Raw genomic sequence first — 26713 nt, 5'->3', positions numbered from 1 at the left:
CTGTTGGAGCAGTTCCAGAGGACAGCCACAAAAATAATTAGAGAGCCGAACACCTCTGCTGTGAGAGCAGGCTGAGAGAATTGGGGTTGTTCAGCCCGGAGAAGAAAGGTCTGGGGACACCTTCTTGTGGCCTTTCAGTGCTTGAAGGGGGCTTATAAGAAAGATAGGAACAAACTTTTTAGCAGGGCCCATTGCAATACGACAAGGGATAATGGTTTTAAACTAAAAGAGGGATATAAGGAAGAAATTTTTTACCATGAGGGCAGCGAGACATTGGAACAGGTTATCCAGAGAGGTGGTAGATGCTCCATCCCTGGAAGCGTTCAAGGTCAGTTCGGAGGGAGCTCTGAGCAACTTGATCTAGTTGAAGATGTCCCTGCTCATTTCAGGGGGCTAGGACTAGATGATCTTTAAAGGTTTCTTTAAAGATCTGTTCTATGATTCTGTTTTATGATTCTATGAAAAGTTATTTCTTGGTGGCTCAGAGATTGATTTTGAAACCTTACCAGTGCCTGGATGCAGTTCCCTGTGGGTGAGCTACAGCTACCCTGTGGAAAGTCTCTCACGCCACAAAAGATAAAAAGGAACTTAGTCATGACACTTACTAGGTTTGGCTATAAATATTATTGTACATAGGTATTGTAACGAGAGAAGGGTCAAGAGGAAGACTTTTGGTCATGTATACCTTTATACTTAAAAATATCACATGTAGAAATTATTGGAGTGCATTTTCCTCATTTTGTGTGTAATGAATATTTCAGTTGTTTTATGCATACAGAATTATGCCCGCAAATGCTTGTTTAATGACCTGCAGCTAATGAAAATCGAAGCAATGAAGATGTCATCTCTGATCCTTTCAAGCTTACATCGCACAAACCTCTTTAAATCCTATATCGCTCCTCTGGATGAATCTGTTAGTAATTTGTCTGAGTCCAAGTAAGAAGCAGCGATAAGCTCTTTTCTCATGGGTATGCTTTCTTTATCATCACTTTTACTGCACTATTGTACCATACACTGCCATGGACATGGAAAGTTTGATCCTTGCATCTCAGGGGAACGTTTACACATCGGTGTAAAATACTACACCATCCAACAGACTGTGTTTTACTCCCATTTCATTTGAGCAGGGGCAAATGTTAAGACAACGTACAGCAGGAAGCATTGTTCCCAGTAATTTCACAGAGCTTAAGAAAGCAAACATTTGGGAATTCTGTGGGCATTGCCTAAAATACTTATCTGTGAGGTGAGCACCTCACAGTCTTTAATGTATTTAACTCCACAACACCCCTGAGAGACAGGGGAGTGCTGTTATCCCTGGTTTATGCTTGAAGAACTAAAAGGCTAAGACCTATCTAGAAACAGACTTTTTACCGTCAATCAGGGGAAACTTTTTTTTGAGCAAACCTTATGCTTTTCCTTCCCCATATAGGAAAAGAGATATGTATATAGGCACATACATTTTAATGAGTTGACCGGCTTAGTATTAACAATGTTGTTCAGACAGAGATAGGATGCAATGGCCGTCCTGACTAATGCAGTCACCCCTGGGCCATTTTGATTTTTCCTTTGGGCTTTCTTATACCAAAACATAAAAGCTATCGTGTTCCCAGGTCACCTTTTGCCTTCGAAATTTTTTCTTATAGTGACCATGTCTAACTATCAAAGGACAAATTTCAATTTATGAATGAGTTCAAACAGCTCCCTCAGTAGTTTCTGTCTGTTCCCATAAGTGCAGGGCCACTACTGCATTCCTTTTTGCTAGGACTATGGCCTTGCTCATTATTTTATAGAGAGCACAATTTATAGGAGACATAATAAAAACGCTTAAAAGCCAGGAACTGTCAAAAATTAATTAAAAAATGGGTCTGAAAGGATGTTTGGTATAGTCTGGAGAGCTAGAGTAAGAAGTGAAGGCAGCAGGGGGGGAACTTATTGAAGAAATAAAGCTGAAATCTTAACAGACACAGCAAGACAAAGGCTTGTAGTGAAGTCAGCAATTACATCTGCCCAACGGAGATATGAAAATTCAGGTATTAAGCTTACTTTGAGAGCTCTTTCAGTGTTGGGATATAGAAATAGAGATAGTGAGGCCGTTTGTCTTAGAAACATAATTGCCACTAAACTACAAGTACTGTAACAAATCAGCTGTTAGAAATAACAGGATAATTTTTTACCTTCACTCGATGTCAGTATCCAGCAGGACGGAAGGAAGCCTGCTTCCCTTATGTTACCGTTGGGAGAACAGCCACGAACATGAAGTGGTCTTGGACAGGCCCAAGTGGGGAGTTTGCAGAGTACATCATTTCTCACCGGCACCCTGGGCACCCAGAGGTGTTCTGTGTTGGGAGACGCTGCTCAGCAGCTTCTCCCGTTCCCTGCTACAAAGAAATGGGTGCTGGGGGTTGCCTAGATCTGGTCTTGCACAGGAAGGCACTATCCCACACGCGGGAATTTAATGTGACAACAGGAGTGGCACGCCATTCTTATGAAACCAGGGTAGCAGCAGCAAAGATTTAAATGGTAATGACTCTGTGGAACTGGAAAAAAAAAAACCAAAACCAAAACCAAAACCAACCAACACCCAACAAACCAAACAAAAACCCATATAAGGGCTACCACTAGGTTTTTTATTGGGAAGAAAAATGTTTTTGATTTAGCTGTGATAAGTACAAGCAAAAAGGGAAAGCATGAAGATGAAAGAAAAAATAAGATTTGGCAGCAGCAAGCTGGTGCAAGGTATGTTGGGCAACGAGATTTTGTGTGAGACAGATCCTTGTTTTTCAACAACTCTGATATCCTTGACAAACATTACTAGTAATCTAGGATGTTTTCATCCTGAGGCTTTTCAGGCTTGTTTGTTGTCTGCTTTGTTTGCATTTGACTCTGTTTTCTATTAAAACTGTGGAAGAAAGAAAGTCCATGCCGCTGGCTACTTCTCTGTAACCTCAGGAAGGACTTATTAACACAGTTTTTATGGAGCAGACAATTCAAAAACAGGTATTGTTTGAATCTGTGTTTATGGATTGTGTAATTTTCTAGCACACTAAAGAACACCCTGGCTTCCTGTACCCAGTGGGTGGAAAGCTGAGACCAGGCTCCAACTCCTCCCCTTGCCACAGGACTATGAGCCAGACCCTGCCCCAGATTATCTCTGTGTCCACACCAACACTTGAAAAATTAAGGGATTCTTTTTTAAGACAGAGCTTTATAGATTTCAATAACTTCTTGTTTAGGAACTTGTCTTCTTGGTTAGTCCCACCCCAGACATGCTGTAGAAGAGCCTTTAAAACACTTGAAGGATGTTTAAAGGTCACAAATATGAGTATCTAAAGAATTTTAAAAGAAACAAATCAACACCCTCCCCCCAAAAAAAGCACAACAAAAAACCCCAAACAAAACAAAACAAAAACAAACAAACAAAACCAAACCAAACCAACCAATTAACCAAACAAACAAAGGAAACCAAACAAAAACCAAAAACCCCACAACCAGACCACAACCAGGAACAACATCAGGAACACCCTGAGTTTGAAGAGAACTTCCCTTAAAAGACACAGAGAACAAGTATGAAAATCTTTGTGTTCCATGAATGTTTAGGACAGGCTTCCTGATGTTCTAGTAGGTGGCAAATGCAAACACATTTAAATATATGTTTCCTTGTTCAGTTCATTGCGTGACAGAAACGATATTCTGAAAAACAATAGGACTTTGAAGGAATAAGGTTACTGCCCGCACGTTCTTTTGGTATTAATTATACTATTAATTCACTGTCCCTGAGCGATATGCCAAGACAGTGATCTGCAGGAGATGCATGGAGACAAAGCTGCTGGCTGGTAAAGGGTTATGTAAAAATCTTTCAAGCAATAAATGTATTGGCGTAAATGTCCTGGCAGTATTTCAGCATCCTGAAATATGTCTGTTTCCCTGGCAATTTCAACCTCATTGTCTAGTTTAAGTTTGATGTGGCATTTTTTCTTTCCTGAAGAATTTAGGTGAGAACGCTTAGGGCATCTCAGCTGAGTCTCATTGGCCATAGTGAGACTGTATACAGCACCAAGACTAAATCAATGTATTTTTCTAATGCAGGATCCCAGTCTTTGCTGTCTACTGGCTCCATGCTTTCAAATATCACAGAACAGGGTCCCAGAAATTATAAGACTGATCTGAGTCTATAAGTATAGGTAAGGTTCTTCTTTATCCATGAGGAGTTACAGTTGAAGTAAGGTAGGAGATATCTCGAAGTCCTTCTCCTCCAGAGAGGAGACATAATGAAAAGGCATTGATACTACCTGTTGACTAGTGCAGAGGAAGAGACCATTTACACAAACAGGGCTAAACACTTCTTGATACCATAATAAAAGAGTGGCTCAGGCAGATGTACATTTCACTAGGAAGACAGAAGGGTGAACTGCCTTCTCTGTTCGGTCACTAACCTTAAGTTGTCCCACTTAACTCATTGCTAACACAGTTATGAGGGGAAATAAGTATTCCCAGGGGATTATTTAGCTCAACTAAGAACTCAGCTGCCATATAGAGCTAACTCTCACTCTTCATTCTCCGTACAAGCTGTTTCCAATGAATACAATCTTCATTTAGTTATTCAGCTGGGAGTCTAAGCATTGGGACGATAAATCCTTCTTTCAGGAAATTTTGTACCTACTTTATATTTATTTACTTCTTTCACATTCTACTTTCACCATGAACATAAGAAATACTCAGTCTTTTCAGTTTCACAGTAATATTCCACAACCCCCAACAGAGAAGACATTTCATTTTCCACACCTTAATGTCTTCCGTAAAGAAATGAAATTTCATGTGGATTTTACATCAGGAAAACATTGTGGGTATATGTGCCCCACTGAATTAATCTGCACTCCTGTTTCACTTCAGTGGTCCAGTGTGAAAATTATCCATATGTGCTAGTACAGACTGACTTTGATCTAGAATGAACCAATTAGCTCCCTTGGCTATCAAATGCAGGCATGAAACAGAGTGGTGTGCTTCTGATCCCATAGCCTAGGGATCAAATGGATGCAAGCCAGTCAATGACGTTTAGTCTAAGAACCAGGCTGCTTTATATGATGTGGATAACAGAGATGTCACAGGCATAACCAGCCTGGCCTGGAGTCTTTCTTGACTCTGGGTTTTGGAGTCAAGTGTGAGGAAGAGTTGTTCTTCTCTATATTTATATGAAGGGAGGGAGTGAGGGAAGAAAAGCAACCAATGAAGAAAGTGTTGGATGAAGCAAATATCCTGAATTCAACTGTTTTATGCTTGCCTGATGCATCTTATTAAGTCCCCTTGTTATTTTCTTGCATTGTTGCCACAAGCAGATTTATTTGGATAAAGGAAAACCCAAGGTACTATTATCACGCAAATCCCCTCTGTGTTTACTTTTTTAAATAAAAGATTAAATCCATACAACATTTAAACTTTAATGAGTTCAGGTCTGTTCTAGCCAGGGGTGATTTGTTATCCCAAATCCTTGTGCCATCATATTAATGACTACTTGCACCAAGGGGCACTCAGGGTAATCCCCCATCTCTAGCAATGTCAGCTCTGCAGTGATTGCTATGTAATTAATCGGAGACTGCTGCTGGAATGAGGACATTGTAATCTGATGCATAATGAAACTTATTAATGGTGTCCTGCATAATTTATAGGATCTAATCATTCTAATGTAGGTATAAGTGTAACATGTAAACAGTTTTCATTCGTTAAGTCTTTGAACTAACATGCCATGAGAAATTAAGCGCTGGGATCTTTAATTTTGCCAGGTCTTATGGAATTGGCCCATTTTAGCACAGATACAGGAGTAATTGATTTCCTGTAAAACCCTAAAAGCAACCATCACTACAAGGGATATTTGCAAACATTCCGTTATATGGTATTTGCATTCCTGTTGTGCGTTATCTGACTGAGGCTTGAAATCCCACTGGGACAAGCCCTGTATAAACACGGGCAAAGAACAACTTCTACCACAAGGAGCTGACAGTGTATAAGGCCAAATGAGAGTCAGAAAAAGAAGACATTATTTTCTTCCTTATTCTTATAAGTGGTGTTTTGAAGAACTGTGAAATTAACAACCAGAGGCACAAAAGTATTTAAAGTGGTTCCGTTACCAATTGATTATTTCTATTAAATTCCTCAACTGCTTAGAGATGCAGACATATTTAGGTACCTGAGCAGACAGAAGATATGTGGCTTGGATCTCAGTAAACAAGTGAAACAGGATTTAAACTGGCATCTTTTTAATCCCAAAGTATTTATTTTATGAATAAAATAACCACTTATTTTATAAGTGGTTTTCAAAGTAAGGTTTTTAAAACACCAATGTTAGATATAAATATGTGCCACCACAACCACACCCTGCCCAGTTTAAAGGAAAAAAGTGCTCCAAACCAAGATCGTGTATGCCAAATTTCAGCTTTATTTTAATTTTTATGGTTGTCGTTATGAACACCTGAATATAGTGGTTTATAATGGTTCCTGTGACAGGCTGTTATAACTTCAATGGCACTAACAATACTACTATAATTAGTGACTTTTGTATTGTGTTAACAAATGCCAGAGTGTGCTACCAGTCTTCCAGATGACTTACCCAGGTTTTAATTAGTGTCTATCTTTCTTTTCTTTGTGGAGACATACACTTACTAAAATGACTCAATGCTTTGCACCATGTACAGGTCAAAATATCCACCTGTCAAGTGGGTTGAGAGCTGCATGGAAGGAGGAAACTACTTGCGACATTTTATTAATGGAACAGATTGCATATTTCTCCAAATAGAAACGGGATGAATTGTGTGACAGATGGATCAAAACCTTCCCGTTCTTGAAAACCAACAGATGAGACAGACTTCTCTTATAGCACTAGCTGGATAGCAAGACGCTGATTAACTAGACCTGAATGAATCTTCTGCCCCTTGGCTCTAAATGTTCATAAAACACTTATGTACTGGCTGATTTTTCTGTATCATATTTTACACCTTACCAATATGGATGTGGTGTGTGAGTGTGTACATGTTTGTATATATACATGCATACACACCAATATAGGCATACACATGAAACTATCATTGTAAAATCATTCCAGTTTATATTTTAATTTCCACAACAAAGTCATTCATAATCTACGTTTAAGTTGCCTTTAAAAAATACTGGAGTACGTACAGTGTCAATGCATCTACGTATGAATTACATTCTCCATATTAGTATGAAGTGCTACCTATTAAAGATTTAGAGCCTTTATTACAAGGCTATTGACTTAATCTTATTAAAAGAAAATTTACCACTTCTTGAAACACCTATCATGGCACAGTAGCCATTGTACAATACATGGAGAAGTGCACTCATGTAGAGTGAAACTAGAATAGCAGGATTCATTTAAATAAATTGCTAGCTACACATGAATCATTAGAGTTTCCATCCCACTAAGAGTTGTGTGGTACATTTCACGTAATGGATGTCTTTACAAAGTCACGGGAATGTCAGTCTTCACTGTTATCTCTGTGACTGCAGGAAACTTTACATGTTTGAACACATCTCTTGAAAGGCACTGTTTGTAGGGCTTAAAGCTAAAAAATATTTTCAATTTTTTTGCACTTTTTGTATGTAAAATATATATGCCACCTATAAGGAACTGTTATTTACTCGTGAAAGACTGCATCAAGAATTTTGCTGTAATGAAAATGGGAGAAATTCAAGGAAGCTGTTGATGCAATAATATACATTCAAGAAATAGTGACATCATTGAGATGTAGAGTGAAGGAGGATAGCCACATAATACCCAAGCCTCCGGGAGGAATGCAGCAGATGAACCTAAGTGTCAGGACTGATCCCTTGGTATGTTCCTAGAAGAGGAATAAAAGCGATAAAAGCACTGAAACAGTTCACGTGCTCTGCGCTGGAAGATGAATTACATGTATAATGTGTGGTTTTAGCACAGTCAAGTTAAGCGCTTGACACTCTGTAAAAATTCGATGGCTTGTTACACAGAAGTCATAGTAGTTCCTCCTGGTCTTAAAATCTCCACATCTGGCATTTATTCCCAAAGAACTGTTCTTCTGGGATGTGTGCCTCTATTTTTGTAATGGAGAGAAGATGGTGAAAGAAAGCAGTTCATTGCCAACCTGAGGGTTCACAGGGTGATTTGCATAATACAAATCAGTACCAAGAAGGCTTTAACAGTTTCACTCTTTAGCTGTTCATAGTAGTGCTCCGTTTATTAAACCTTTTTTTTTTTATTTTTTTTTATTTTTTTTTTAAGAGCAGAAGGAAGTATGGTAGAGGATTTCTCAGCCTTTGGCTTCCAGGAAATACTAACATGCTTGAAGAACTGTTATGGACATGACATTGTTAAGGTGCTGTAAAATGTTCCTGTGGCTCATGAAATACTACGCTACCTTCAATACTGTTCGGGGCTTTGCACAATATTGCAAGACAACAACCATTCCTAGGCTCATGAATTACACCTTAATCTATCTTTGTGTTAAGTTGTATCATGGTGATATAAGCATTTGGTGGCAACCAGTTATGAGGCAATTCCTGTGACAAAAAAGTTAACTCCATAGAAAATTGCAGATACATTAACAGGCGCTAGTGCAGCAATAACTCCTTACTGCGCTCTAAATTATATGAAGCAGTTTATGACCTCTAGGCTTTTTCCTCCCCTTTTAACTTTGAGATGCTTAATAAAAGTTATACTCAAACTGTTACATTGGCTTAGAAAATAAGAAATTAATTATGAACACTCCATTTAATACTGGAAGAGTACAATGTCCACAGTTTCTTTAAAGCATCAGTGAGGTAATTTCACTACTGCCAATTGAACATTTATACAGAACACATCTAAATATGTTCAGTCAATGAATCCCCGGAGTGTTTCTGCTTCATTAACTGTTTACATGGTGACCTCAGTAGAAAGATTTTAGCCTGATGAAATGTCTGTTTCACATACTGCCTCAGGCAACAGTGGAATAGTTCTCTCTGATTTTTCACGATATACTCAGAATTTAGAAGTATCACATCAGTTTGCCTAATATTGACACATTAGGCACCACATCACCTCTTGTTGTGTTAACCTCTCAACAGCTTCTGTAATGTCATAACAGATGTTACAATTTGTCCCATCTCCAGTGCCCTCCACCTTCCATCAGGCAGTCAGACATTTTCATTGATGTTTCATAGTCATATTTTAAGTATCCTTAATCCCAGACTTTGCATTTGAATGGCTAACTACTTCACTCTCTTTTAATGGTGCCGTTATTTACCTCATGAATCATAATGGCAAGGAAGCCCATGATATTTAAATTTTATGACACTGTCTTCTGAAGTAACAACTTTCTAACTCGGCACTAAGTAAAGAGGAACAATTTACCTTACATGAACTGCACTTTTGTTCACAGAAATAACTCTCAGGATAACATTGAGTGTCCAAATTATTACCTTGGATATCCTGCCATGGAGTTTTGCACAGCAAATAACACTTAACTCATCTTCTGTTCATATACAACAATATGGATAAATAAAAGGCATAAGTTTAAATTTCATGATATGAGATAGCATTTGATGGATGAGTTCTAGCTACATTGTAACTTACAGTAACTAAGCACTCCTTCACAATATTGCAGTGGCTTTATTCTGCGATCAAAAAGCTAATGTATCTTTCTGTTGATGAGATAAAATATTCGAGCTTTCATCGTCCCGGCACAGAATAATGGCATAATAATTAAACATAGGTGGTTGGCAAATGCTTTTTTTTCCCCTTTTCCATTCATCTTCCATTTACTAGCTATTAAGGGGAAAAGTGAACTTTCTTATATATAGATTGTATGTAAGATTATAAAAGAATGTCTAATTCTCAGAGGGTCTATAGTTAAGGAAAGGTAGATTATGCTGAATATCAGAAGGGGAATCTTGCTTCTGGCAGGGTCTATTAAATATGCATAATTATCTGAAGAAGTGACTAAAGACCCTCACTCAATGCTTTACTTCATTTTAAGTTGCCCGCTGCATACTGCAAATTTTATCTATTTCCCCCGAGACACTCTTTCCACAGAAGGGGAGAAGTTATAGATTGTAACTAGAGAAGAAGACCTAATTTAGTCCTCCATAAGTATACCATTACTCCCTAGAGTACAGTTGCTAGTGATGTATGTTGTCTGCCATTAAAAGCCTTGAGTAAGGTTTTCTGTTGCTTTTTTAAATGCAACTTTGATATTGAGCAGGAGGACGAGGTACAGCAAAGTTAAACCACAACAGTTCTGTAGCCATTTACACAACCCGGATTATGCAGTCTTCTACACAGATACACACTCCTGGCTCAGAGATCACTTTGGCAAGGTTGCAGTGCATCCACATTCACTTCAGTGCATTCGTTGAAGGTTACTCTCTTCTAAGAAAGTCTGTATTCCCCTCAAGGACCATATTTCTGTGGAAATCTGCAACTCTGACAACTTCTAACACAGCAGCACCCTGCAGTAGTTCAAGCATTGTGGCTTTTACAGTTATTAAAAGAACATTTCACAATCGAGAACAGAATGAGGATGTGAAGACATGTTGGAAAAAGCCTTTTGATGGTGGAAACCAGCATAGCTCCATTTATCTTGATTCTGTAACATCAACTAATACTGGCTGAGGAACCAGCCACGAAATAATAAAAATGGGATTTATTCTAGGAGTATCTTCCTCTGTGGATCTGTTTCTGCCTGCCACTTTCTCTCTCTCTTCTTATTTTAAGAAGAAAACCTGTGGAGAGAAGGGATCTATGTTCTAGAAATTTGCTTTAAAAGTCAATAATATTCAAAAAAGAACCAGTCTTTTAGTTGTGGTCAGTTATGCTTTTAATAGATGGAAATTTCCCATTCTAGAATCCAAGATTTGGACTGAGTTACAATGAGTCTCTTAGGAACTTTTAGATTGTTTTTCAACTTGTGGTTGAAGTTTTAAATTATATTATGCCTTTGAAATGTTTAAGCACTGAAAAACTATGAAGATATTTTTACATCTCTTATCCTCTGCCTTAGACATAAAGAGTACTTTTATTTTCTGGGGTCTTCTGCAGGCACTGTAGCAGTATAAACCAGTATATTTTCAACTTATATGAAAACACTGTAAAACTAATAGTGCAATTCCTAAAAATGACTGGTTTGGCACAAAATTTCCTATTAATTTGTATAGACATGTGATGTGATTACATACATAAATACCATCTACTCAAAGAATCTACAGGTGTAGGTTCTTAGTTATAATGATTTATCTAAACAAAAAGATCAAGAAAATTAAAACCTCTTGATTTTACAGAAGCAAAAATATGAAAATGTGCTCAACACACCAGAATATCGCCTTCTGCCTGAAAAAGATTTTTTCTTTCACTTCAGTTTCAAAACAAAAAGTGTTTTTTTTTCAAACACAGTAAATGGAAATATAGTTCTCTCTGTTTTTTTCAAAGGTTTTAATTTTTTTATTTCTTTTTCCATAAATTTAAAATATTTCCTAAAACCAGCCTAAATTCATTGATTGTAAATATGAGTAAGTGCCATTTCATTAAAAAGAAAAAAAAAAAAAAAGGAATAAATCAGTTTGAAGGAATATGTTGCCAAGCTTCTGAAACTGCATCACTTTGGTCGCAGTTATTATATTACATATGGCACTTTCCATCTATCCTCTGACAAAGTGCAAATGAAGAATGTTTCATTTAGGTCTGCCGTGTAGATGAGAAGTCAGAAAACACACTTTCTTTTATTTTCCTTTAACTGTTAAAAGATATATCTTTACTGGAACGGAGAGGAGAGGAGAGGAGAGGAGAGGAGAGGAGAGGAGAGGAGAGGAGAGGAGAGGAGAGGAGAGGAGAGGAGAGGAGAGGAGAGGAGAGGAGAGGAGAGGAGAGGAGAGGAGAGGAGAGGAGAGGAGAGAGGAGAGGTCCTGTTATTTTCTCATTTATTAATGATTGCGCTTTTAGTCTCACCCTATAGAGGTATAAACAGAGTAGAAATATAATAATGGAGAAGGTGAATATAAATCTTTCCATGGTATTAATGCCTTACCCTGTCTGGGATTGGGACCTCTGGCAATAGCAGCTTCACATGGAAATAGAGACCCCCAAATGAAATTATATGGCATATCTAGCAAACGAGTAAAAGAAAACAGCTTTTTCCTGCTGTGTGGGATCCTTCTGTTTCCCATGACTTCTACATTAGTCCAGACTGTTCTACCTGGTTTTGAAGTATTATTTGCAACCCTGTATTGGCATCTCTGTCCCTTTTAGGAGATAAATTTTGTGTTTAGACTTGTATGCTGCCTTAGCTCCATGTCCTAGTTACTGCCCGCCCCAGTTCAGCATCTTTTCATGGGGGTTTGAGTGACATGACAGGTACCCAAAGTTTTGCTTATGCATCTCTTGCTTATACCTCTTGATCCTTTAACCTACTGATTCCTAACCTACTGAACCTAACTGATCAGAGAAACTTGAGTACTATTCCTCATTAGGGAAAATTTATCTGCCCATTGGCCGTTCAATAGCAGTAACAGGAACTGCAAGCAACCTTTGCATGGGAGACAGGGGTTAGATGTGGCCCACACTGGCTAAGAACAGTCGTTTGAGTTTGTCCTGAAGTGAAGACTGAACTAGTGAAACAGAAAAGGATGAGATGGAAGATTTGTCCCACCTTTTACCCAGCACCTCAAGGGTTAGCACACATTCCAGTAGCAGAGGAGACCCAGGTTCAATCCACTCTTACTTTCCAAATCATATCAACATAGGACTGAAGGGGACATGGGTCACCAAGTCTCGCTCCGTTATTGCAGACAAGTGAATCACTTTTATTATTCCCTTCATAAATATGTGAATCATTATTGTTTTGATTTAGAGGCATTCAAAGCCCCATCGTGCCTAACCTCAAATGCACTCTTGACTTTAACATAATTCACGGTTGTGCGAACAGGAGTCTCTACTGGTATAATTTTCTCCACTGTAGGCAGCGTGTATGTCTTAAGATTGCTCAGTGAATGGACTCTTAAATTTGCTTAGGTTGCTATTAATTAATTGTGCTGCACTGAAGTCCTGCCAGGTACAAAAATGACATTTTCAAACTTTTGCAATATGTTAATATTGCAAATGCAATTAGGAAGAACTGATAAGGAGGGCTGTAGTAAGCTGAAAATGTAAATGGCAAAAGCTCAAATGTAGCAAAAATTGTGGTATGAAGAAATGAAAATATTAAGACATAACCATTTTAAACCAAACTTTAACTGCAGATGTTGGATAGACATTTGATATTCTTGTGAGTGTTTATATTCAGTGGGGATTAACATTGATTAATTCAGATATATCCAAGGAACTGAAAATGTCTGTCAGATTTTTTCCAGTATTCCCATGCACACAGACACAACAAACAAAAAAGAACATAATCAAATCATCAAAATCTCATGGCATTTGAAATTAATTTTAAATTAATATTACGGGGTTTTTTTAGGTCATCAGGCATACAATACTATAGTAGCCTTGGTTTTGTATTATGGTTTGTTCCTCCTCCCTACACCTGCAAAATAATGCTAAAAGAACCTTCCTGTTTCCTTCTGTGTTCTTCTCTTAGACATAAATCCCTTTGAGATTTGTGCCATCCCTGACACAAACCTCCATCCTGAGGCTGGTTTTGACCGCTGCCTTCTATAGTGATAACAGTGCAAATAGCATCAATAAAAAAATTATCTTTTTCAGCCTTTTTTATAAGCAAGTTATAAAATTCTTAATGTTTTCTGCCCAGTTGCCTAGTTTTATGTGTCAAAAAGACACATAAAACAGATTGTAACTAGCAAAGTAATTTCTTAGATTAAATTTGTAGACCATAAGTATCTACTTACTACTCTGTCCATGGAACTTGTGCAAAATTATAATTTATGCAAAATGAAAGTCATGTGAATTTGTTTCAAACAGTGGAGGAAAAAGAAACAAATTTTGAGATCCTGTCCCTGCCATTTAAATATTTATTCCACATATAAACAAACACAGATGTTAACAAAAAACCCAACCTTGTGAGAATTATTGGATATGAGGTGCCTTTGATTTGATCTTAGTCCAACTGTACTGAAATGTACAAATAATGATGCAATCACGTGTGCCAGTAGCTTTTGCATCATTAATTTTGTTTCTACAAACAATAAGGTTTTATGAGTCCCTACAGTGATTATCTTGTGGACTGATATACAAGGCAAAACCATTTTGTATCTAGATATTGAAACTATTAATTGCCTTGATGCCATCAAAGTCATAATCTAGCCCAGCAGAAGTGCTTGGGTATAATGTGCCAGTACTCCCTAGATACTTGGAAGCTTGTTTTAAATGTGGATTAGTCTATCATATTTTCAGAGGCCAGTGAAGATAAGAGTATCAGGCAAAAAAGATTTAAGATTGTAATCAAGGCTGAGAAGGTTACATGCAGAAGCACAGTAAATAACAAGGGTGATACTTAAAATCTTGTAATAATATTAATTACTGGAGAAAAAAGGGCAGCAATACAGAGGTGGAAGGTCTCCCATCTTGTCTTCAGAAGACAAAAATTTGCCTATTGTCTCCTGCTCCTCTAATTACCCAAGGAGGTGCAAAGATACATTCCCACATCCTTTCCTGTGGGTGAAACTCATGACTTATGGAGAATAGCTGTTTCCCTCCATTCCCGAAGTCTATGTCTTGGATGTTTTCACACAACTCCGTTCTCTCCTCTCTATTACTCATTTTCTGTAAGTAGCTGATGGGAGTTATTATAAAAAACCCAACAGTCTGAAGTGTCCATAGCATTTTCACAGTGAGAAAATGGGCCAAAGTTTATCCCAGCTTTCTTGATAACTGTCTGAATATGGCATTCAGAAAGGAAGTTATATTTATACAACAAAAAGCTATTGGCTGTATAATATTTATAGTTAATCTATAACATTCCTTGTGACCAGGCAAATCTATCTGCAAATTTTAAAATCATTGCTTGACTGCCCTATTGCAGATTGCATTGAGGTTGTATCTCCCAGGTACTTATTTAGAATTTTATAGACCATGATCCTACACTTCTGTAGGCAATATGGATAACAGAACAGATACGTCCCTATCCCAAAGACATTGTGTAAGAGCAGGAACCTTGGTCTTCATACTGCTGAACACAAGTGTAGGAATAGCTCCCAGCATGATTATTCCTGAAAATATAAGAATGACAATTACGTCATTTACATCACCTGGTGGTACAAGTTACAAAACTAAGTGGTTAGTAGTCTTTTGGGGATTTACACCTCCATATAGCTAAGGAAGACAAGCAGGTACCTCCAGAGGTAGAGCTGTTACTCCAATGTCAGATAGCTGGCAAAGCGGCAACTCCTGCCATCCTAAGTAAAGGCTCTAACAAGTGAGAGGAAGTTCTATCTGGAGATATGTCTATCAAATAACCAACACTTGGAAAGACTTTAGAAATGAGGTTCATCTAAATAAACAGGGGTGTCTGTTGAAGGTGTATGTCAGCTTAGGCTCTCTTCATCATTAAAGATTTATTTGGCACAGTCAATGGAGTTTAGAAATCTCACTTTGCGGTTGTGTAGGGAGAGGTGTGGTAACTCCAGACGCAGATATTGCAATATGCTATAGTCAGGAATAAGAACAGATAAATTAACATGTTACTTCCTGATAGAAAAAGCAATTTTTTCAAAACACCTCATGTCCTACCAAGTACTGAAACATTGGTCCTAGTTGTAGAGCCTGTTGTCATCCTTATTGGCAATAAAGCTCAGCTAAAGTTTTCCTGCATAATCTCCAGAACTTTTCCCCAACGACTGTTTTTCCCACCCATTATAGTTCTGCTCTACTGCAAGTACTTGTCACCCTTGATTAACAGGGCTAGCAGTGTCCATACAGAGAGGGAAGCATCTTGAGACACTCAGACATTTTCCCGTGTGCTATAGAGATATGTTGCTAAGATAAGTGAGAGATGCAGAGACATTAAAAAATAAAACAAACAAACAAACAAAAAAACCAACTGACCAAACAAACAAACAAACAAAAACCCCCAAAACAACAAACCCCCATTTTCTCAAAATTCCTTGTCCATGACCAGGTGAGAAGTGTGACTTAAGTCAAGGGGAGTCATACATTGCCCAGATGAAAATAACATTAAATTACTCAAATACTTTCTTCAATTGCAATGCAGAAAAGTGCAGAGTTGTATAAGTACTTAATCCTTCATTTAAATATACATATTTTGAGAGAAGAAGGAAAATGGCAGCCAGAGTTTTGAGGATATAATCTATAAATTATTCTGGTTTAGGTTTTCAGTAGATCCACTAGAAATGGCTGCAGCCTGTCCCTTCCACAAGCCCTTTCAAACAGTAGATAGTAATGGTATAATTTAGCATGACATTCTTGAGCCTATTTATTTCCTTTCATAGGAAGTCTGATCCTCTGCAGACTTGTATGAACATGGTGGATCCTGACCAACCTGCTCGCTGAGGCCTGATTCAGCACCTCTATTCAGGTTGAGCAGCACCTTAAAGAAGGCAACTGAGTTGAGAGAGGACAAGAAAACCAGTTGTTTACACTCCGCAGAGTTCACAGGTCTTTACGGCTGTAAAGGTTCAAAATCTCCCCTGTTATTTTGTCACTTCTCTCAATTTTTTTGTGCCTTGAATGACGTCATGTGTTGTGAGAGAGAACCCCAGTTGTTTGAATTTCAGGTAGACCGGAATGAACGTCTCTTTTATCACTGTTCAGATTTGAAGATTTCTAGGACAGAAAGGTGCCTTTTTGTACTGTGTTTGCACAGAGTCTTTCACAGTGCCATTCTGGCTTTCAGCAGTGAGGTAAGGCAAAAATAGCAAGGGGCAATACATGTATACAATTTAAATACATGATCTACCTGTCGACCCAGTTCAATGTCTGAACCAATTTTAAGTGATAAACCACGTAACTCCACCCTCTTAAACAGATGCTTGTACTGAGTAAATTTCTTTCTGTTTAACTCCATTGGTTTCGATGGACTTTCAGCAGGGATAAATCTGGCCCTGCCTGTCTAACCTATGCCTCAGACAAGCACGTAGAATTAAGGAATTGAATTAATTGTCTTTGCCTCAATTTGCAAACTGTGCAGTAATCTGCACATTTAATTCTGTCCTTTGCATATTATTTTCTGAGCAAGGACACAATTGGCTACAGATTTGACATCTTTGTGACAGTGAGTCTGTGGCAGCACTGAAAAGAAAGGGGGAAGGAGTGGGGTCACAGAGAGGACAAAAAGAAAAAATAGCTGTCTAAATCATATATCATTAAAGTGATGCTCATTGAATTACCTCTCTCAGGGCCTGTCAAAACATGTGGTGCCCTTGCAATATGATGTGAATTAAATGCCTTCTGGCCCCTGAAATATTGTTTTCAAGGCCAAATGTGTACTTTCACAATTTCCCTCTAGTAACTACTAAGAAACATTTAAAACATGCTGATTGACTCCTACGATTAGCAAAAACAGCTCAGAAATACAGCAATCTGTGGTAAGTGGTTTTCAAGGGAAAGACAAGACATGTACACTTAAAGGCCTCTGGTGATGGTCACTGACAGCCCCATCCACTGAGAAATTAGTCAACACAACTAAAAGTTCCCCCTGGAAGAGAAAATGTGAGTAAAACCAATCACTGAATCCTTTCAGTAATTATAGTCTTAGCCCTCTGTGAGTGGAGAATGGGTGACAGACCCCATACAGATGTCAGATGATCCACCTGCTTGATGATGCAAGGTTCTTTAAGGTCTGCAGCCACCCTTAGCAGACAGCCCATCACAACTACATGAAGTCTGTCTTCCTCCCTGCAGCTCAGACTGTTGCGGTACCAGAGAAATAGGCTTCTCCTCTTCTCTCCCTGTGAAGTTTTGAGTTTCAGCTAAATCTCACCAATCAGATTTCCTTGTGTTCACTGCTGATATTATTCGGTGCTGCTGTTTGGTCACTGACCAAAGAGTGCAAGGCCTACTCTATATGAGTAGAAAAAGTTCGTAACTACCTGAAAGATTTTTGTAATTTCAAAATTTGTCAGCTGTGTCCGTCAAGAGGCACACTGATTTCTCACCTGCTCTGTGCAGCCTCAGGGATTTGTCTGGAAATTGGTATCTGCAGAACAGGGACAAATACGGTTAATACAAGAAGTGGTGAAATCTTACATACAGTGATGTGCTGTCAAAGAATATGACTTTATGGAGAAAAATTCTACTATTATTCATCTTAGACTTGTGAACACCTGTGGGGGGGAGGGGTGTGACCTTGCTGCCAAATTCAGTTATTCAAAATTCATAATAATGTCCCTCTAAAATCAGAATCATGGGATGAAAATCCATGTGTCACCATTATGTATAGAAGCCCCCTAAAATCTCTTTGGATTAGATATTATAATATTTGATTTCTTATGGAAACTTAAATAAACTAAAGAAAATATGGAGATGACCTGAGTCTCCTGGAAGAATACAGCAGATCAGTGACAGACAGAGATTCAGAGCTAAAACCAGTTAGATCCTAGTGCTGGTCTCCACCTAAACTACCCATGAATATTCTCTAAGAATCTCCTGTATGCCCCAACTTTACTGACATGTCCTGTAAATTTATTTTACAGTGAGTTATTTTTCGAGCACTAATGGCCTGCAGAACACCACAGTTGGTGTTTTGGTGTGGTGTGGTTGTTTGTTTTTTTCTCATTTGACTCAATGCAATAGACTGTATTTTAAGGAAGGATGGGCAATAGTGACACCTTATGTATTCTGTGAATCTTGCAAAAGTCACGTCCAGGATATAGAATCATAGAATCATTTAGGTTGGAAAAGACCCTTGGGATCATCGAGTCCAACCATCAACTCCACTCTACAAAGTTCTCCCTTACACCATATCCCTTAACACTACATCTAAACGAGTCTTAAACACATCCAGGGATGGTGACTCCACCACCTCCCTGGGCAGCCTGTTCAGTGTGTGACCACTCTTTCTGTGAAGAATGAATATGAATGAGAGGACACTTGGTACTTAAGAGGAAAATCTTTACAATGTACCGCACAGTCAGTGCAACACAGGGATAGGCCTCCAAGAGAAGAGAAGAGAAGAGAATGATAACAGTTATTTCCTTACCCTTTCATAATATCCCTCTAGTGGTTGACAGCATCTTTAGCACAGAATGATTTTTTTTAATATCTTATTCTTTTATTTAGCAATTATTAATAGTGAATGGGACTGTATTCAGTATTTAAGAGCAGCATCTGTAAGCAACCTTCTTATTAACGAACAGCTGTGGTCATTTTGATGGATAGGCTGTGTATAATCTCTTTATATATTCATATAATTCTTAATATATCATCATTTTGATAATCTCAGTTTTATAGCAATCCTGTAATGGAAGATGTATTTTCTTCATGAAGAGGCTGAAACCTCAGCACAGGTATCCCTCAGGTGAATTCATGATTATGTATATCTAGAAAAATACTGGATAGTGAGTAGTGTTACCAGCTTGTGCTAGGAACCCACTGGCTGTGTTTCAACAGTTTTATAGGAGTAGTCCCTGGAGCCCCCATACCCTTATCTTCGTACTACTTTATTGCCTTCTTATCAGCCCATAAAACTGTCTTGGGAAAAACACGAGGAAAAGTTTATTGGTATCCAGACAATCAGCACAGCCACGCCATTTAGTTTAGCCTGGGGAAGACTAAGAGGGGAACTCATCAATGCTTATCAATATCTGAAGGGTAGGTGTCAACAGGCACAAGCAAGGAACCCAGGAAATTCCATCTCAACATGAGGAAAAACTTCTTTACTTTGGAGGGAGACAGAGCACTGGAAAAGGCTGCCCAGAGAGGATGTGGAGTCTCCTGCTCTGGAGATATTCAAAACCTGCCTGGATGCATTCCTGTGCAACCTGCTCCAGGTGAACCTGCTTCGTCAGGGAGCTTGGACTGGATGATCTCTGAAGATCTCTTCCAACCCATACCATGCTGTGATTTTGTGGTTTTGTGATAATGCCTGCAGTCTCACGAGACTGAAAGCATGACAGCCGGTCTGGATCCTTGTCCTAGGTCATAGACAAAGTTAGTAACAAACTGGGGGAGGAAGAGTCCAGATGTTTTGGCACATAGGCTGTTATGCTGGTCCCTGGACCTCAGTGACTCCAAACTAAAGAATACTCCTCAGTGTTGGAAAGTAGGTGACTTGTGTTCTTTGGTGGGGAAGAGATTTTGGAGTGCTCATGTACAAGGACTGGTTAGTTGCCATAAAAAGTATGAGAGAAAAATATCTTTTGACCCAGAAAGTCTGGCGTTTGTTCTTAACTTGGTGTCTCACCTCCCTTATCTTCATGCTGTGATCAAGTGGAAGAAACATTTTACTTTTTGCTCTTTTGTAACCCTTTATTATTTATCAGTAATTTCAAGGTGCTGAGCACTTCTGTGAAATGCTGAGCACCCTGACATTTTGGTGATTGCCAATTAAAGGTGTGCAGCACCTTTCAAGACTGTGACTTGTAAAAGCAATTGTGTTGAGAGGGAAAAGAAGTCTTATTCTGTTAATTACAAGTTCAATTAAAACACAACCGACATCAAAAGTACAGGTCAAGAAGAAACTCAATGCACAGTACATATGTATACTGCACACGTGTATAAAAGACAAATACGCCTGTTTATTAGTTGGAAGGTTAACGTGCCCATTAGACTATAGTAGTTCATTATGCAATTGCGCCTGTGTCTGCAGTACGATATATAGCAATCAACGGGAATATTTCATCGAGGAAATAAAAGGAAAATAATAAAATAACTGTTGAGCATGAACAGTTAAAAAGATAAACTGGACAGAAAGTTCATTTTTGCAGACATGTTACGTCCACCTCATCAAGGAAGAAAAATAATTCTTTTGAGATGCAAGTAAAATAGTAAGACAAGTTGGCTTAGGAGGCACAGAGATGCAGATTTGGGCTGACAATGTTTATGATGACCACAGCTTTCTTTTTTTCCCCCTTTACCCTAACATAATTGCTTTTCACTGGGCAAATCATGTTGTTCTCATTGTAATGTCAGTGCAATTTATGATTCCATAAGGACTTGAATAGATTTTTTGGTTTTATATGCTTTGCATTTCATTTTAATGCCACCCAAGGAAATTACATACCTAAAGCTGTACGTGTTACTTTTTATTAAATACCAAATGGTATCATCTTTTCTTTCCTCTGTTTCTTGATTACAATCAAGATGTGGTTTAGATTTTATTACGGAATCCCTTTCCTACCGCAATTATAGCCTTAAGGTTAATTTCCGCCTATACTTCGCACTAAATGTCAAGCCTAATGCAGGTTTTATGTGAATACTGGGTGAAGCCCACCCACAAGGGGCAGACGTAGCCTTGTGTCAAGCTTTACATGCAGCACCAAGCAAAATTTTGATCCTGGAATGGAAGAAACGACACAGACTGCATGAAGTCCATTGGGAGATTCATAGCAATTTCAAGTGAAGTGTACTCAAGTACTATGACAGTAGTAAAAGATCTTTCCATAAAACGTATACTATACCTAAGCTGTAGACGAGGACTGCTCTGGCAGCAGACAGTCTACAAGGAATTCACCCAGTGTGTGGAAACTAATATTTTTAGTCCCTCCTCCCCTCGTGGCCTGGCTCCCTGCAACCCAAGGGAACATCCTGAGGAAACCTTTTAGAAAACCATACGAAGTTAAAGGCTTCTATTGCTCTAAAAGTTTTGTATAATTATTATTTCACCTACTTACTGGTTTTTAAAGTTTGTTTATTTCCCAGATTAAGATACTTTAAAGGTTCTGGGATCTAAAGAAGAAAAAAAAAAAACATCAAAATGCTTACAATGATGAGATTGCTCATTAATGTCTTTGTAATGAATTATTTATTCTACAAACTATAGCAGAATGTAAATAAGAAAACACTGATGTTACAGGCATTTTCTGAGCGCAAAATCTTTGCCACATCCAAAATCTTATAGATTCGTGAGCTGAATTATATAACACCTCATGACAGCACATATTATTATCTCATGGAAGGAAACATACTTTTGTATGGAAACCTCAAAATAGCATCTTTTCTATAGATAGATCTGTTTAGAAAATCTGTATTTTATTCACTTTCAAAAAATCCATTTTTTATCCAGATTTTTTTTATTTCTTCGTAACAGGTTGATTTTTTCTGCAGGAATCTTTTTTTCTTTCTTTTTTTTTTTTTTGTTTTGTTTTTTTGTTTTCAGTGAGCCCTACTTATGGGGGCAAAAACACAGATATTATATTCATGCTCTACATTTTTAACATTTTCTCTCTCTTCTGGGGAATTATTAATAGAAAAATGCTCTCGATGTCTGCAAAAGGAAGGGAATTTTACCCTTGCCTTTTAGAAACCACATGAGAAGCTAATATGCAAGACAGTTACTGAGGGAGTGAAGTGTCAGCATGCAAGATTTAAACATATGAAGAAAAAAATAATTACTACATGCCTTTTAAGCTATTAATGTATATCTTTATTCATATCCCATTGCAAGCTAATGTTTTTGTAATAAAAAAGAGCGTGCACGCACACACACACAGAGCCCTACATAAATATATACACATAGAGTTATAAAATAATAATTTATAAGGATAACCCAATGGGAAAGCAGCAGAGATATTCAGATTTAACTGACAAGCAGCAGCTGCAAAGCTTCAGTTCTGATATATACCTAAGGGGTAACATTTTAGAAAAGAACTAACAAGAAGATATTAGATTAATATTAATAAAGTTTTATTTCCAAAGGGAAAATATGATCAAGTGCTCTGCTTTCTAAGCTGCCTTTTTTTTTCCTCTTTTTTTTTTTTTTCTTTCTCTGAAAGTTGGAAACCAAATTATCCTAATTTAACCAGTTGCTCCCCTTTCATATACTTCTGTTAAACTACATGGAAAAAAAAAAAAAAAGGTATGGTGAGTAATGAGGTTAACAAAGCCATACTCCTCAGGTGATGTGTGATGAACAAGGCTCAGTGACAAACTGAACCAAACTCTCTTTCTTTCTTTGAGTAACTTAAACCTTTAGCTAAGCAGATATTTCAACTGTGTCCCAAAATTGAAATGACTCTGCTGCTGATGAGCATGATAACTGTGAAATCTGGAAGACATATTGGTAAACTCAATAATGAAGCTTTAAAACAAGGGTCATCAAGATGTTCCTGAATGTAAAAGTTTTGTAAGAGACACCCTGAAAGAACATTAACATAGCTATTAACAAAAAGCTAAGGTAGATTGTCTGAATATGCAAAAAGAGACTGAAGAAACATAAAGTGCCTTTAAAACGAGACCACAGATTTTGGAATTGGAGAGCTCAGAAGATCATACAGTACTCTTCCCTGATATAGCACACGTGAGCTATACCCACTGGGAAATCTACATACCATCCGGAAACACCGACTATGGTCTGCATACCTTGGATCCTGCTTGTCCTTATTCTGTGGACTATTCCTGTTTCTCTTGATGTGTAGAGCCCAAAGCTGCTTCAAATATTTCAGTTCAATACTCTATCAGTTTACAGTAGATTGGAGTAATTACTTATGCTACAGATGTCATTTCTATTTATATATTACAAAGTCATATGCCATATTCACAACATCAAGACATTTTTGTTATCCTCAATAACTCTGAGATCCTTTTTAGCAGAGCTAATGCCTCACAACCTATTCCCTGATCTTTAATTTTGTGGTTCAGCATTTCCACCTGCGTATAGAAATTCATATTTCACCCCTTTCTATAGAAATTTTTTTTCAGGTTTTCAGGGTAATTCTCACCACATTTACAGTGTAGGAAGCAAGCAAGCACAGAACAGGCACTAGACACTTTGGCCTTTTAGCACTACTCTAATAGTTTTGCTTTCCTGCTGGTCAACAGAAAAGTTCTTACCTTGATCGCCCTTTTGCAACACAACATACTTTCATGTATGCAGACATAAAAACCTGTCTGGTCCTATTAAATATATTGCTTCCTTGTTGACTTTCTATCAGTCAGCCAAACTCTTCCTTATACACGTTGTTCCTATGCAATTAAATTCTCAGTCCCAGCTCCCTCCATATTAACCACTTACAAATGGGCAGTACAGATCTCCTATATCAACTACACGTATAGAGGTGGACAACAATTTTATTACAGCTCATTTGTTTTCATATTCAAGCCAAGGAGAGCATGCTTTGAAGTTGAAGTCTTTCTTCAGAACAGTATAAAATTACTCCATGAACCTTCCTCAGCCTCTGGGAAATGAAATGCAAGAAGTAGAACCCAGGCTGTCCTGTTTGTTTGTGTGTACATATTTAAACACAAACCATGTTTTGTCTTTCTCTGCTGCCCCTGATATGATACTTACAGAAAGTTAACAAGTCATGTCCACTGTGTCTCTGAAACCAAGGAAGATCACTTACAGAAATGAAGACTGGTAACTACCTAGAGAAGACCACTACCATTTACCTACACAGACCACACTGAAAGAAAATCTCCTGAAAAAGTAAAATATGTAAACTAAGAGTCCATTATTGTAATATTTCACTCTTATATGACATTTTTCATTGCAAGGAACCCCAAATCACTTCATAAACAGAATGTGCTACAACCACGCAGAACACAGCTATAAACTTAAATATGGTGTGACTACTCATAAGGGATGCTTTAGCCCAGATTTCTGAGTGAACACACCACCTTCATTTACTGTAAATTGTTGTGTACATTGAGAGAAACACAAAAGCCAAGTTTTCTTATACTTACAGTTGGCATAGATGTATAAACAAAATTGTCTGGACTTTCACAGATGACAACCATCTGTTAGCTAGCACCCATGAACATCAGGCCATAGACAAAGTGCTATACTTTCTCTTAAACATAAATCTTCCCTTTTAGCATTATATAGAATGAGGTTGGTTGTATTCTGCAGAAACAGGACTGAAGCTCAGGAAATCTGAATGCAGCATCTATCTCTGCCCTAAGGTTGATTCACAGGAAATCTCTGTGGTCCCTTCTTCTCCTTTTGTCTCTCCTTTTATTGTAATTTGTTTGCACAGGAAATTATTTCTTGTACAAACCTTGTAGCAGAGAGGATCGACAGGGTTGTAACACACTGAAATTACTATTGTTCTTGAATGAATTGTAGGTTGTTACTGTGAAGAGAAGATTTTAGTGAAAAAATCTGTGTCACAGAAAAGAAATGCAGGAAAAATGGAAAGCAGTCAGTATTGGGTAAACAAAGTTTTTTTTAAAAAAAAACTATTTTCCTCTTTTCTTGTACAAGTCATTGAAGGAATAAAGAGTTTTAATATGACAGAGTCTGTGAAATAGGCTGATATGGTATTCATGTGCAGATGGAGTAGTCATGAGAAGAGAGATGTTATTGATCAATCAAGACAGTTACCTCAGTCCTTATGGAACAATCACAAACTATTAATGACAAAGAGATACATCAAATAGTAATGGGATGAGACATAGAGGGAAATTCCACCCTGCTGAAGGAAAATAATAATTCTCTTTTGGATAAAAATCTTGGGAGTTGGATCGGTCTCACAAGAGGAGCCACAGAACTTTATTTTTTGTGTACTTAAATAAATGCAATCACAGTGTAGGTTAAATATGTCAAGCTCCAGGAACTAGTCTGTTCTGTTGTGTTTTTCCTGTCATCACTCATCTGTAGTTCACATCTATTAAAACTAATAGAGAGCTCTTTAAAACAGAATTTTTTTTTAATATAATTAATGTTCAGCATTATTTTACTTATACGATTCAGTTAGGAACTTCTGGCTGCACACTAGTTTCCGGGAAAGGATGTGCAATTCAAACAGCTCCTTAGTGCAGCAGGCTACTTGTATTGGCACTTGTTTAGCAATTTCAGCATCCATTTTCCGATGCTCAGATATTAACGGCGTTTCATAATAAATGTTTAGTCTTCTTTCCCCCATGCACTTTGTAGCATACATAACTTCAAGTACCAAAAGTGGTCTTTTTCATTAGAGTTAGCCATTTTACAAGAAAACAGTGATTTAAACGGAGTCCTCTTGTGTTTTGATGTAATTTGGCTGCAAACTACTGTCGTCTTCTTCCTTTAAGGGAGTTTCATTTTGGTGGTTTGGGGTGCATGTGATCTACAGAGTGCTTTGGGGAGCCTTTGGGCTGTAAGGAGTCACGGGATGGGAAATGCTGTTATTCTAAAAAAAGGAATGCAACTGTTACAACCACCATGAGATCTAGATTGCTTTCCTGGAGGTAGTAATGTACACACTATTTGTGCTTCCCATTACCAGAGATGGAAGGCATTTCTTTATGGTAACCATACTGTGTCTGTCAGTTTCTCAAACAAAGCAGATTCTCCTGAATGGCTTCCAAAAGCGTAACACTTCAGATATTGGTTTTTTTACAGAGTTACCTTTCAAATCATCAAGCAGTGTTTCATTTTGTGCGTTAAGTGAAAGGTTGAAAAACCCGAGTTCTGTTTAATGGTATTAGCAGGTGCTAGTTTGAGCACACTGCTTCCCTTTATGTGAGAATTAGCTTGTATTACACAAAACAGTGGGTAAATAAAGAAAATCTGAAATGCTGAGCAGGTAAAAAAGTAGGAAAATCAGAGTGATCAAAATGAATATAATGTGAATTTGTCACACAGAAGAATGACAATGAAAAATAAGAATAGGCAGGTTTCTGTCAGTTCTATTCTCCTATCTTAAC

The sequence above is a fragment of the Chroicocephalus ridibundus genome, chromosome Z, assembly GCF_963924245.1.
Source record: "Chroicocephalus ridibundus chromosome Z, bChrRid1.1, whole genome shotgun sequence".
In the NCBI taxonomy this organism is placed as follows: Eukaryota; Metazoa; Chordata; class Aves; order Charadriiformes; family Laridae; genus Chroicocephalus; species Chroicocephalus ridibundus.
Note: the sequence above shows the minus strand (reverse complement) of the source record.